The following is a 14930-nucleotide window of genomic DNA, read 5'->3' as shown; positions in this document are numbered from 1 at the left end:
GTTTATACAGAAACAGATTTCCAGTAATATTTTAAAAAGGTGTAAAGAAAATGAGCTAAGATATAAATATAAAGGCTTAAATCACCTTGTTAAAGATATGAGATGTCTCATTGTAATTGAAGAGTTTGGTCATTTAAATATGCAGATAAAAATTATTTAAAAACTGGAAAATGTGTATTTGAAGAAATAGAGCTTTCGGGATAAGAACTGAGGTGTTGGATAATGTTGAGGAATTTAGAGTTTTGGAACATTATGCTCTTTCAGCTTACTTGCATATAACTATTTTAATACCTAAATGTATAAACTTAAAAATAAAGGAAAAAACTTTAAGAAGTTAAAGTCTCAGCTACAGTTAATGTAACTTCACAGGAAAAAAATGGTGAATTCTTAATTTTTTCTTGAAAAATGAATCAGTGAGATTCAGGAAACTTTAAACCATGGAAGGTATTATTAAAGATAACAAATAGGAGACAGAAGCTAATGAGGGAAGAATAGCAGGAGAGAAATATGAACACAAGTCAAGTGCTGGAGTTGTTTAAAGAAAAGTCAATAGGAGCAATCAAGAAGACCAATAATTCATTCATAGATGACTGCATTAAGACTACTCTTTCAAATTTTGCTTTTCAGAGTCACCTAGAACTCTAAGCATAGTAAAAGTTTTCAAATTGTCTGTGGCTCTTTTATTTCCACTCAGACATGAGAAGGAAATACAGAGAGAGAAAAGATAATTATTTCAAAGACTTTATGGTATCAAAACACCTGCCTATTAAAACAAAAAAATTCCAATAAAAACCAAAACAAAATAAACAAATAAAATTCTCCCATAAAATCTTAGGGAGGTGCTTTTAGAAAGTACTTATTCTGTGCCAATAACTATTTTAATGCTTAAGTATATAAAAACTTATTTTTTAATTCATAAGAAAAGTTAAAGACAGAAATGATTAAAAATAAGTTATGGCTAAAAAAGTTGTAATTGCTAAGGTCTTTACAAATATTATCTCATTTTAATCTCACAAAAATCCTGTGAGATAGATGTTGCTATTATCCCAATTTTATAGTTGTAAAAACTGCAAAAGAAAAAGGTTAGTGACTTTCCCAATCAAAAGGCCAGTATGTGTCTAAGGCTGGATTGTAACTCAGGTATTTCTGACTCTGTGCCTACCATTTTATCCACTGTGCCAACTGATGAGTTTTGTAGTTCTATAGCTCAGAAAAAGAATTGTTATTTAAATTAAGAAGTCACATTTTCTAAATGCCCTTTGAGGGCAATTTTCAATGAGAGGAGTCTGGTTTATAGTAGCATAAAGGATTTGCCTAATAGAGAAACTAGACCTTCAGTGAGAGAAGAATTTGGAGCAAGGGAGCCAATCCAGAGGAACTGGGTGTCTAAATGCCCTACAGCAAGGCTCCAAGTGGAATACCCTATAGCTCTCCCAATTCTTCCTGTTGTAATATCTCTCTTGAAACTCTATCCTACCTAAAAGGTCTTTTTTTTTTAAGTGTCATATATTAAAATTCAAATTCATTTAGCACTAAACTCACCTTAATATACAAAAGAATTATTATCATCAAACTCACTTTTCAGATAAGGAGATACTGAGAGATCAAAGAATTTGCCTACAGTCCAGTGAGTAAGTTTGATATCATCACTGGAATTCTCTCACAGGTCTCTCAGTTGAAGATTCTACAACTCTTTCCATTATACCAAGATAGCTCCTTTTATCATGCTACTTCCTAATCTAGACCTTCTGCACAGATAGCCACCTTGGAATAAATAATAGGATTATAAGATTGCACTAACAGGGAAATATAATTATGCTTTCATTATTCTTTGGGAGGTGGCTAAATATCTCTTTCTTGTTATGTAGATAGAGTAGAAAAATGTAAGTTCTTGAAATTTTTCCTTATTCTTCCTACAAATTATTTTAAACCTTTGACCCTACCTTTTCCTATAGAAGGTTATATACATACATATGTATATATGTATATATGGTATTTATATATATATATATATATATATATATATATATATGTATATGCATGCTATTTAGGGTTCTGCCTCATCTTTGTGTTTCTCCAAGTATTTAACAAAGTGCAATGCCATATAGTAGTCATTCAATAAATAATTTCTGACTGGATATATACTTAATTATTTTGAAAATTTACAAAGCACAAAATTACAGTAAAGCAATATTACAAGAGAATGTAACCCTGAGTGAATCTTATTTTTCTATCCCTAGCATCTTGCACATACTGAGCACTTAACACATTTATGTTTCTTTGAATTAAATTACACAAATGCAGGGCATTACTATTAATGCAATCTCTAAAAGTGAGAAAAATACGTCCAAGCCTATCACACTCTTTCTGAATATGGAAAACTTGAAGATGCAATATTGCTGGCTGGTAGGGATGTAGCATTCTTAACTGAAAAACTTGCATTTAAGTTCCATTTCTTACACATTACTGGTGTAAATGGGGGGGGACTGACAAGTTCTTAATGCCCCCCTCATTTTATAAGATCATAAATTATAGATGAGTTGACAATGTCCATCAGTGAAAGGAGTTCAGGTGGTAAGAGAGGGAGACAGAAACAAACACAGAGAAACAGAAAGGACAGAAATATAGAAAGACAGTCAAAGATAGACAAAGGTAGAGACATAGAAGGACAGAAACAAATGGAATAAGCAAAAGAAAAGGGAGTGGGAGAAAAAAAGCAGGAGGGATCAAGAGACAGAGGAAGAGGGTGGGGAGCAAAGTGGGAAAGGAAAGCAGAAAGGAAAATAAGAAAAGAGGAAGGAAGGAAGGAAGGAAGGAAGGAAGGAAGGAAGGAAGGAAGGAAGGAAGGAAGGAAGGAAGTGTTGGATCCAGTTCTGAGTTTCATTGTTGCCTCATAAAGCCCCATTGATTATCCTTTCTTAGGACATGAACCATAGCTTCATAGAAATTCCAAATCACACACAGTCTTATCTTGGTGAACCTCCAAATAAAACATCCTCCTTGGAGACCCTAAAGGCTCCCAGTCCCTATAGAAACCATACCACCCTGCCTCCTATATCCAATACCCTAAAAAAAGACTTGTTCTCCCTACTACCCACTGCTGTAGTCTGCTTAGACCCAGTCTGCTGTACCTTCCTTCAATAAACAGCTTTGAATTTCCTTCTATTTTAGTGCATCTTCCTTTATACCAAGGGTTCCTCTTTTGACCTTTCATTAAGGAAGGAAGGAGGAAAGGGAGGGAGGAAAGCAAGAAATTTTCATAGAGGAGGAAGCATTTCATTTAATCTCTAAAAGGGTAGGTGGAGGAGGAAGAAGGGGAGGAAAAGGTGGAAAGAAGCAAAAAAAAGAAGGAAGGAAAAGGAGGAAATGAAAGGAAAGAAGGAAGGGATGAAAGGAACCTATGAAATTTTCACTCTTACAGGATTCTAGAATAGCTTTGGAGAATACAAGTCATCATCCTTCCATAATGAGGAATCAGAATTGGAAAATCTAGCTTTTAATATTGCTTCTGATCTATATTATCTGTGACAATTTGAAATTTTAACTTATCCTAACAGCCTCAGTTTTGTCACCTGGAAAGTTATGAAATTTAATTAGCTGATCTCTGAAATGACTTTCAGCACAAATTCTTTGTTCTATGACAAACTCAGCAATTGCAACAACAACAATAATAAATCATTGTATGTAGCATTTCGATGATTAATGCCGTTCTTCAAAACAGTCCTAAAGTTGGGTTATTATTATTCCCAGTTTATAGAAGGGGAAATCAGTGTTCAGTACAGTAAGAGGATTTGGTCTGCGTATTTTTGAGATTGAGCTAAGAATGGAATGAAAGTCTCCTGATTCCAGTTCTGTTACTCATTCTCTTCTCTCTAAAACGAAGATGATAATAGTTATATTATATACTGTTGTGGGTTTTTGTATGAACTGAGTTAGAGAATATATAAACAATATTTTATCTCAAATAAATAAAATGTTTACTAATTAATAATGAAATCATTCTACATATACAGCATACACATATGTATCAAAAGTGCAAAGTGTATACAACTTCATTGCATCTGAAAACTGAGTGTCTTTTAAAAATATCCTACAATGGTTATTACATGTTCCATAAGTAGTAAGAAGTCATAGCAATGTTCTCAGCTGCCTGCTTCTTTGTGACTAATTTTAGAACATTGCTTTTAAGAGCAGCCCAGCTAGGATTTGTTCAACAACACTGCAGTTTGATGGAAAATGATATTTGATTTAGATTTATTCTCTATTGGTGAGACATAAAGATGCTCAGGAGATGACACAGTGTAGTACCATGGAAGGGGTGGTGGATTTGGAGTTAGGAAGAATCGAATCCAAATCCTGTCTCTGACATCTAATAGCTATGTGACTCTGTGCATGGCATTTATTATTTCTGAACCTCATTTTTCTCATCCTTAAAATAACGATGATAATAATACTTGTAAGTACCACCTACCTTCAAAGGTTATTGTGAGGCTCAAATGGCATAATATATGTAAAATGTTTCTCAAGTCTTAAAATGCTATATAAATATCAATTTTTATTATATTTAAGAGATCAGAACTGTGTTAAAGAGATAGTTCTTTTGTAATACAATGCAATAGGACACAATCCACAAGCATATGATTATGATCTCTTTATGAAGAATTCTGGACAAATCCCTAGGAAAGATGAAAATGTAAATAAAATGTAGTTATTGGGGACATTATCCTCTAGCAAGTGAATGAGACCTACAAAAAAAGCTCTTATATACAATAATGTATAGTATAGCATATTGGGATTTATAAAATTAATTGCTTTTGAGTTATAAAAAGGAAGATCATTATCATTCTGGAAAATCAAATAAAGCTTCAAAGAGGAGGAAGCCTTTCATTTAGTCTCTGAAAAAATAAACAGGTATAGGCAATAATAAGTACAAGCTGGGGAGAATGAAGACATAAGACCTATTAGGAAGATAAAGTCATTGAATTTGGTGGGAGAGCTCACTGTGGGCATCAAGACTAGCAATTTGAGATAAGATTGGAAAAGTAAGCTACTTCTAGATTTTGGAGGGTCATAAAAGCCAAACAGAATTCCTTGAACTGTATTTTGGAGGCAATAGGATTTTACCAATAATTTTAGACTAGAAAATAGGTATGAGCTGACCTATGGAGAAAAATTCTATAGATCATAACAGATGGTTTTGAAAGAAAGAGAAGGGATGTGGGAAGAGTTTTAAGGCAGTTATTGGACTATCCCTAGAGGGTAGTGATGAGGGTCTATACTACAATGGAGCTTAATTGAAAGGGAAATAAAAAAAATAGCTCAGCTTTAAGCATATTATGTTTATCATGCTAATGGACAAATAGGTGGGAAGGTGTATATAAAGATGCAGATGTGGATCTAGAGCTAGGAAGAGATATGCAGACTGGAGATGAGCATGAGCATCATCTATATAAATTAGACAGGCAAAGCTTTAGGAGTCAATGAAATCCTAAAGTGTGAGGAATGTAAAAAAAAAACAAGATAAAAATATCAAGAGCAGACCTCTTAAAATGAATAACTACAATAGAAAGTTGGAAAAGTGATTAGAAGTCAGTGAAGGAGTAAAGGAAGAAGAGATGCCTGAAGGAGACTTCTCTGGAGCAAAGGGAGGAGACTAATATCATGAGAATAAGGCTAAAGGATTAAAATATTATAAAGTGGAACAAGAAAAATAAGGTCTGAAAAACAGCTATAGAATTGAATAATTAAGAGCAATATTTAAACAGAGAGGTGTAGATAGAACCCAATTGCAAGTTTCTAAAGAAAGAGTAGTGAGAATGTAGGAGGCACTGAGTTTATTTTTCCCCCAGCAATTAAACAGCAGAGGGAGGCAGAGAGATGAAATGAAATAGTAACTGACTAAGCAATAAGGAAGGAGTTGAATATGTGTTTGTGTATGTATATGTATGTATGCTTGCACATGCACCCACACCTGCATTGTGGTTCTCCTTTTCTATTGTAGGCTAAAGGGAAGTAGAGTAGAGAGGGGAATGATGCTGAGCAAATGACAAATGGAGAAAGGGAGCTGAGGGTATTCAAAGAGGATGGCTCTCCATCTTCTGAAATGAAGAGGCTAAATAATCTACTTAGCATTATTATTAATAACAGTGATATCATTAATGGGAGATATATGTAGCAAGAATGAAAGACAGCAGATGTACACCATAAATTTTAAAGTAATAGCCCTGAAATATTTAAGGAACTTGGGAGAAAAGTCCAGCATGATTAGCATAAAATAAAAGAAGAAATTGTAGATGTCCCAATGATTCAATAAAAAAACACCTAGAGACACACACACACACACACACACACACACACACACACACGTGTGTGTGTGTTTGTATATGGTGTATATATAATATATATAATGTATACATTTGATATATATGCATAAATACATACAATGATATATGCATGTGTGATATGTAAACACATATCATATCATATAAATATATGCATATGAGTGTATATATCCATACAATTATGTACATATGAATGTATATCTATCGCTATATAATATTATATAAATGAACACACACACACACACATACAAGTGTGTTTTCAATAGAACAATAGCAATGTTAACCTTTCCAAGCACATTTTTCTATGAATTCTACTAAAAGAGATGAGTAGAAAAAGATATAATTCCTGTGATTTTTATCATGATTAAGGATTACAAAATTCTTTGCTTGAAACATCTCACTTATTTTTCATATGCATCACTTTGCTCTAGACAACTCTAAGACTATATATTGAAGAGAAGATGCCAACCTGGACTGGCATAAAAATTCCCTTTCTGGGATTCCCTATGCTAATGAAAATCAGAGGTCCATTCCTATCCCCCTCCTTATCCTTATTTTACTGAGTCCCTCCCAAGTGTTCTTTTATTTAAGTTGCTCATTTAACTATTGTTGCCACCACTTTATAAAGAAAATAAAGCCTTTGGGGGTACAGTAGATTGCACAACCTCCCATAGTTCTCTTGATGCAGGATCCATATTCTGTTCTCTTCAACCTGCCCAAACTCTATGCTTTCTCTCCTGCTTGCAGAGTAAATCAGTCATAAGAATTCAATGAAGGAGATAATTCAAACTGAGTGTTTAAGATGTAATGTAATCCCCTAAAAGAAGGGAGCTATGATGTGATGGTGATGTTGGTGCTTATGATGCAGGGGATGAGTTAGATGATATACTAATGTTCTATATACATATAACAGGTTTTTTAGTTTACAAAGATAACTGTTTAGTGGAAAGAACATTGAAATTGGAGTGGGAAAGACATTTTTAATTCTACCATAGATATTTTACCTAATATGTGGTCCTGAGAAGTCATTTGATCTCTCTGTGCCCTTAGTTATTTCATCTATTAAACCTTGGGTCAAAATTGTGTGTGGATATAATTGAACTTTCAGCTCTACATTTATAAATTATGTTTGCATTTTTCACAAACATTTAGAGGCTGTCAGAATTATCCTTCATTTTACCCTAGGAAAAAGTTGAGTCTTAGAGAAGTGAGGTGATTTGTCAAAGATCACACAGAAATGACAGCACAAGCCCTCAGAATTAGATTTTGGGAGCCTAGGTCTTCTCAAATCCAAGTGAACTGCTCTTCACATCAAGAGTTATGGTTAAAGGTTAAGATTTATTTGTGTTTTCAAATGCTTAATCCTCCTTTCAGGATTTGTGATTTCAATATCCCCCTCCTGTCCCCATAGAAAAGACAGTTTTTGATCTGTCCTTGAGGAGTTCCAAAGGCTAACTGTGATTCTGAGTATGCTAAGGATTCTCTATATGAAGAAAAGGGCACTGTTAAGAATTCTCCCAAAGATAAATTCAAATATTTAGTTAGGAAGTGAGGACACACCTTCTTACCTAGATCTCATGACATGCTAGTTAGCCAGAGTTACTCAACTAAAACTTCGAGGGCTCAGAATCCGAGAGAGAAGCTATGAGGTTTTAGGGAGGCCAAAAAAGACATAACTAATCTCTGTGCTAAATTTTTGCATGCCCTACTTTTAGGAAAGCTTCTCAGAGTCAAGTCATTCTTCTACTACACAGGGAAAATTATTTTAGCAATTGGCTTCCCCTATCAACATTTTTATGGAACTCAATGATTCAATATCAATTCAATAAACATGTTTTAAGCATGTACGGAGAACAAAATCACTAGCCCCCAAGGATATGAACATGAAAAATGACTGAGTAGGGAGCAGCTAGGTGGCATAGTGGATAGAGTCTTGTAGTCATGAGTACCTGAGTTCAAAATCTGGCCTCAGACATTTAATAATTTCCTAGCTGTGTGACCTTGGGCAAGCCACTTAACCCCTTCCTGCCTTGCAAAAAAAAAAAGCAAAAATGACTGAGTCCTTGCCAGAAAAGTAATTATAATTTTATAAGGTGGGAAAAATATATATGCAAAATGTAATAAGATGATAGAGTCCAGTATGTGACTGAAGTATCTCAGGCACTTCCCCTATACAAGGACTAAAGGATACCCTATAGATTAGAGGATCAGAAAAGATTTCTTTGAAGAAATCAGATCTTGAAGGAAGAGAAAGGTTTCAACAAGTAATAACATGGAGGACAATCTATTACAACACAAGAGAAGCACACAAGAATAAGTTTGTCTGCGAAGAAACCACTGATGGAATGGGACCCAGGGAGAACAAATTTTCCTATTTTTGACTTTGGGAATGTCACTTCAACCTTTGCTTTACTTTTTTCAACTGTAAAATGGGGATAATGACATATAATAATAAATAACAAATATTAAATGGGGATAATTTCCCTTGAAAGGTTGTTTTGATGATCAAATGAGATAATATTTATAAAAAGTTTTAAGTACACTGTCTGGGACATAGTAAGCACTATATAAATTCTTATTCCTTTCCTCCCTTTTTTTCATATACCTCAAAAGGAAAGAAGTGTCCCAGGATGTTATACGTACTGCAAAGGAAGATGTTGAATTGTTTTAGTTGTTTCCAACTCTTCATGGACCTCATTTTGGAATTTTCTTAGCAAAGATACTGGAGTGGTTTGCCATTTCCTTCTCCAACTCATTTTACAGATGAGGAAATTGAGGTGAAAAGAGTAAAGTGCCTTTACCAGGGTCACACAGCTAGTAATTATCCAAAGCCAGATTGTAACTCCAGTCCTCTAACCAGTATGCCTTCAAACTCCCTTTCAGAGGAAGACAAAAATCAAGTTAAAATCATCAGTCACCATATTAAAAATCCATGAACCAAGAAATTTTCTCAGTTTTTTGGAGATAATCTTATATCTTCTTTTTTCCAAAATGTTCAAAACTGCATATCAAATCACCCCACCTTGGGACAAAATTGGGGTCCCCAAATTCATCCATGATTTCTTTGTATACAAAAGTCCTAGTTGGTGTGGTGGGAGCATTTATGAAGGAGTTTGGTTAAGTCAAACCTTCACAGTCTCACAACAAAATCCTGGTCCATAAGATGACCCACTCTACATAAAATATATTCTTATTTACTGCAGGTTTTGACATTTATTTTTAATATAATTTGTAATATTTATTTTTAATTGATTTATTTTTCCAAATACATGTTATGAGAGCTTTTCAACATTCATCCATATGCATATTTTTAAGTCATAAAATTTCCTTCCACCCGCCTTCCCATCCCCCTTACCTCAGCAGAGAATAATCAGGTTCGTATTGTACATACACATTTGTGTTACTCATGTTTACAAATTAGTCGTTTTTGGTATGGAATAATTAGGATTAAGAGAAAGACATGAGATTTTTTTTTGAACAAAGTGAATGTATTGTTCATCAGATTCTTAAGGGGGTTTTTTGTTTTGTTTTGTTTTTTTCTCAATGCTTAACAGAAGAAAAATTGGTGATGCAAATATTGATTTTTTATAGGTAAAGAAACTGAACTTCAGAGATATGACTTATATATCAGTTTTCATTCAAGGAAGAAAGTATCTAAAATAGGTTTTCATTTGAGGTTTCTTGATTTGGAGTCCTTTGTGATTCATCATTACTTTGCAGTTTAATTTGGTGAATTCTTGTTCTAGCTATGAGGAAAACTGTTTGAAAGTTGAAAGCAGCATGCAAATATTAGTCACCGGAAAGACATAGATCCCAAGCAGTTATATGAAGTCATTTCTTTCATGAGACATTGACTCAGAACTGCTTTTTTACTTGGCCAGCAACAGCAACAAGATGAAGCCTAAAAGGGAGAGGGCATTTACAAATGATATGTAGGATTTTCTGAGTGTCTCTTTCACTACCTAAGGAAACTGGGTCCAAAATCCAGATGCTTTATCCCTAATATGCAATTCAATGGAATTTCAGATATATTGAATATCTTACCTATCTGTGTTTGAGGTATACCCAGAAAACATGAATTTCTCAGGACACAAATATGTCCTTTTAAGTGATAGAAAACTAATATTTTTTCTTATATTTTTCTCTTCCTTCCTTCCTTCCTTCCTTCCTTCCTTCCTTCCTTCCTTCCTTCCTTCCTTCCTTCCCTCCCTCCCTCCCTCCCTCCCTCTGTCTCTGAAATTATAGAGTTTCTATAATTGAAATTATAGTTTCTAAAAAAGAAATTTTGGAAACTGTATATTCAGTTTATTTATTTTTAGCCATGGAAAAGTAATAATATGGTTTTAAAATAAATAAAGTTAAATATACCTTAAGAAGAGAAAAGCACAAGGGGGTGGAATATCTTCAACAAAAAAATTGCAATACTTCTTTTCACAGATAAGAGTTTTACTGAAGTATGAGAAAATATTAGACCAAAAGTATCAGACATAGTCATGATTTGTTGTCAAATTTGTGGGTACTTGAGGCAAAATAAACCCTATGTATTTCAACAGGGGAGAAAATGGACTTCTTCATTAACCTATAAAATAGAGATTCAATAGAAATATTATCACTTGAGGCAAGCACATAATCCTAAATGTAAACTGAAATAAATATTATTTTTTGGGGGGGAGGAGGGATTGGGGCATGGAAATATTACAAATTATTCATTTAGATATTACTCATTGAACTGAGCCCTCCTATCCAAACTGGAAGTTACACTGCTGGTTCAAGGAGTAGCAAAGCATGGCTTTACTGAGACCTTTTTTATGTCACATAACTTCTATGGCTATGGGGGAAAGCTTTCTTACCACCCCCACTCTAGTTATACCTATGCTAATAGGTATGATCAAATTTCTTCTTTTTCACAGAAAGGAGGAGTTTCACTCTATGAGGCCTTTATATGAACTTGGAATATTAAACTAGAAGAATAGAAAATTTGGGAAAGAATTTCAATCATCTGTCTTTCTATCTGGGAACTACTGATTAGTATTTTAAATGGTTTTCACAAGGCACAAGGATTAGACTGAAAAATTAAGGGATTTTGCTGAAAGATGCCATATTCATTTTTGAGAGAAGGTTTTAACAAATGGTGGGGAATGTCATTGACACTGAGCACTTGAAGATATGTAGAGAAGAAGGAATATGACAGAGGTGACCTTAGGTGGTCCTCTGAGTACCTACTCCTTCAATTTTTCCTTTTAGGTTTTTGCAAGGCAAATGGGGTTAAATGACTTGCCCAAGGTGACACAGCTAGGTAATTATTAAGTGTCTGAGGCCAGATTTGAACTCAAGTACTCCTGACTCCAGAGCCAGTGCTCTATCCACTGTGCCACCTAGCTGCTCCCAATTATTTTCTTAAACTATATTCATTCAATAAACAATTACTAGCTCGCCTTCACTAGCCTGTTTTGTAGTCAAAACAATGACAAAGAATTGACTTCAGAATAAGTTCCTGGTACCCACTTCTCAGAGTGCCATTGATAGAATTGAGACAAGAACAACTAAGAATTACTAAATTAGAAGATTGAGCTAATGCACATTCCAAATGCAAATGTGAATGAGCCTAATTTGAATTCTGTGATGCATGACTCTGCATATTGGAATGCAGATGAACTGAGAAATTGGGTTATGTTTATGTCTTAACATACAGTGAAGTCAAGTCAAAGGAAATGTTTCGGGCAAAAATCATTTAATCAGCACTTATCTACTCTAAATGTTCAATCTCTTATTCAGGAACAACTTGTGGATCATAGGAATTTGGAGTAAAGACATCTTTGTTATATAATCCAACACTCATTTAGTTACCTTAGACTTCCTGTCAAAGATAATGTAGAGATAATCAATAACTTTTTAGTATTACAGGTATTGTGTTAAGCTTAATGATTAAAATGCAATCAAGAAAGAAATTCTTTGACCTCAAGATGTGTATATGGGAAAGATAGCTCATATAGAGAAGCTAAATTTAATGGAAAGCAAAGAAAATATGTGTGCTGTGGTTTGTAGCTTGGTTGGGAGTTAGTATACTGACCTTATTCTGGTCAAGATATGTGAAAGGTCATCTATCAGAACTCAGGTTTCCTTTGGTGTGATTCTAAATTTTTATTGGAGTCTGGAGGACCAGGAAGGCATTGGAATATATCCTGAGCCACTCACCACAGTTCAGGGAACTGCTCATATAGAGAGTCTATATAGAGAAAAGATATTTTTGGATGATAGATTACATTTATATTAATTGAAAATGAAAAAAAAATATTTAATAGGTGGAAGTGGTAACTAAATTTAAGGTTTGATGTAAATAAAACCTTAATAATTAAAATATTTTGAAAGTGAAATAGGCCTCCTCAGAATAGTATTTTCTCACTCATTGAAGTTCTTCAAGCAAAGGCTGGATGTCTATATAAAGGATTTTATGTAGAAGAGATTATTATGTTCAGGTATGGGTTGGGCTACAAGGCTCTGAGATTCTGAATTTGAGAGGGGAAACCAGTTTACTTCCTCAATAATAGCCTGTCTTGGATATGGGATAAGTTGAAAAAGAGTATTTTATAAATTAGTTCAGCCAGGTAAATAAACACATGACAACAGAATATTGGAAAGATTAAAAGACTTTGAGTCAGAAGATGGGGCTATGATTCTGCCATAACTAGCCTTATTATAGCAAGCATCCTTTAGTGTCTATGAGTCTCAGTTTCATTGATATTGTCAGTATTGAATGGTTCTTGTCCTTCGTTTTTGAAGAAGACCAAAATGACTTCACTCTGTTTGAGACAAATTACAATGTGTCTGATTGTGGCTGATCAGACCAATACAAACTCAGAATGCTCTACCATGGGCACAAAGAGTCCCATGTGAACATCTGGAGTGGGTACTCTAAACTTAGGGATGTCACGTTTCCTTTGGGCTTCTTCAATTCATGCCTTCCTCATAGAGTGTAGCACCCTCACTAATGATTCCATGCCAGGAAGTGGCATCTTGTGACCATCCTCTGAGAGAGAAAGTAGTTGAATGAGAGAACAAAGAGGCATAGGACCTGGACCCTGGAGCATGAGAGGTTGGGGGGAAGAACTGAAAACCAGAAGGTAGTTTTTTGGTGGTCCCCATGTGACTTCTTCCCCTTTTTTTTTCTCTCCCCATCACTTGACTGCTTCTTGTGCTCTTGCAATCATCTTTTCCTCCTCATCAGAGTAATTTCATTTATTATATTATCAATCATAATCAAATTACCTTAGTGATAATCATTTCTATCCTGCCTATGTAAGATCTTGTAAGGATCAAATGAGACAAAGTCTATGAGATATTTGGTGAGCATCACCCTCAATAATATCATTATTCCTGAGGGGTTATGGCAGAAACTTTTAGGAGAGTAGGGAGGTCTACCAGTATGAATTCAAAGTGAGAATTGGAGACATGAACTTTGCTCTATAGCTGAAGCCCAAAACAACCTTTTAACCCTCCACAATCTTTCTAGTTGAGATAAGTGAAACATCCTTCATCTCTCTCAAATGGTGCCATGGAAAGAGCACTGACCTAGAATTCAGAATGCATCTTTTTGAGTTTTGATAATGGTATCACAGAGATGGGCATGAACCTCAGTTCAAAGACAAAGGAGCAAATGATTCTAGAGTAAGAGACAATACAAGGTACAATCAATTTAATAGGATCAAGATTAGGAAGGGAGGTACAATGAAACCAGAACAACCTAGGAGAATAAGGATGGAAACAGAGGCTAGGATGAGAATGATGAAGGTGAGAAAGAATATGAGGGAGAGGGAGAGGGAGAGGGAGAGAAATAAAAAAAAAACAGTTGCAAGTTTACAAACAGTAGCCATGGAACTCAGCAAAGCAAAAAAGAAAAGTTGTAGGTATTTTGCCGCTGGACTGATTAGCAGCAAGCAGCAGTAGCCATCTAAAGAATTAGAGACAGAGAGCAGCACAAGGGTAATGAAGAACAGTTACAAGATGCTTGAGACAAATTGAAAACAGCAGTAGTCATCAAGGGTAAGTGCAGAGTTTATATAGAGCAGCAGCTTTTGGTGTCCTTGCTGGGAAGGAATTGAGGTATTTCCTAATATCTCAGTGTATTTACTTTTCAATATCTTTTTAAAGGGATAGTCTTTGGAGTGGGTTTGGAGGAGTTAGGTATTTATATCTCAGTTCTCCTAATGATGATATAGCCTTTGGGGCATCAACTTCAAGAATCTCAATCTGAATATCAAAATGGACTTGGTGGGAACAACAATCTCCCCTTCTAGTCAGATAGCTTTAGATGTATAGATTCTAGGTGACCCATAATGGAGCTATTTATCTCAATATCTATGAATTGGGTGCAAATGGATATGGATGGGTCACAAATAGTTTCTATAGCTTTGACAATAGGATGGGCTCAGTGATAATGAAAAACCAGTTCAGGAAATGGTTAATTATTTAACATGGTCAATAAAGAACATTTGTGAGAGAAATAGGTTAATTTTGACATTTTTCTTTTTCTCTGTTATATATTTCCTCTATTACAAGAGGATACATATATACTTTATTTAATCTGTATCA

Source organism: Macrotis lagotis, chromosome X, assembly GCF_037893015.1.
Source record: "Macrotis lagotis isolate mMagLag1 chromosome X, bilby.v1.9.chrom.fasta, whole genome shotgun sequence".
Classification (NCBI taxonomy): Eukaryota; Metazoa; Chordata; class Mammalia; order Peramelemorphia; family Peramelidae; genus Macrotis; species Macrotis lagotis.
The sequence above is the reverse complement of the archived record's forward strand: the minus strand, read 5'-3'. Positions refer to the sequence as shown.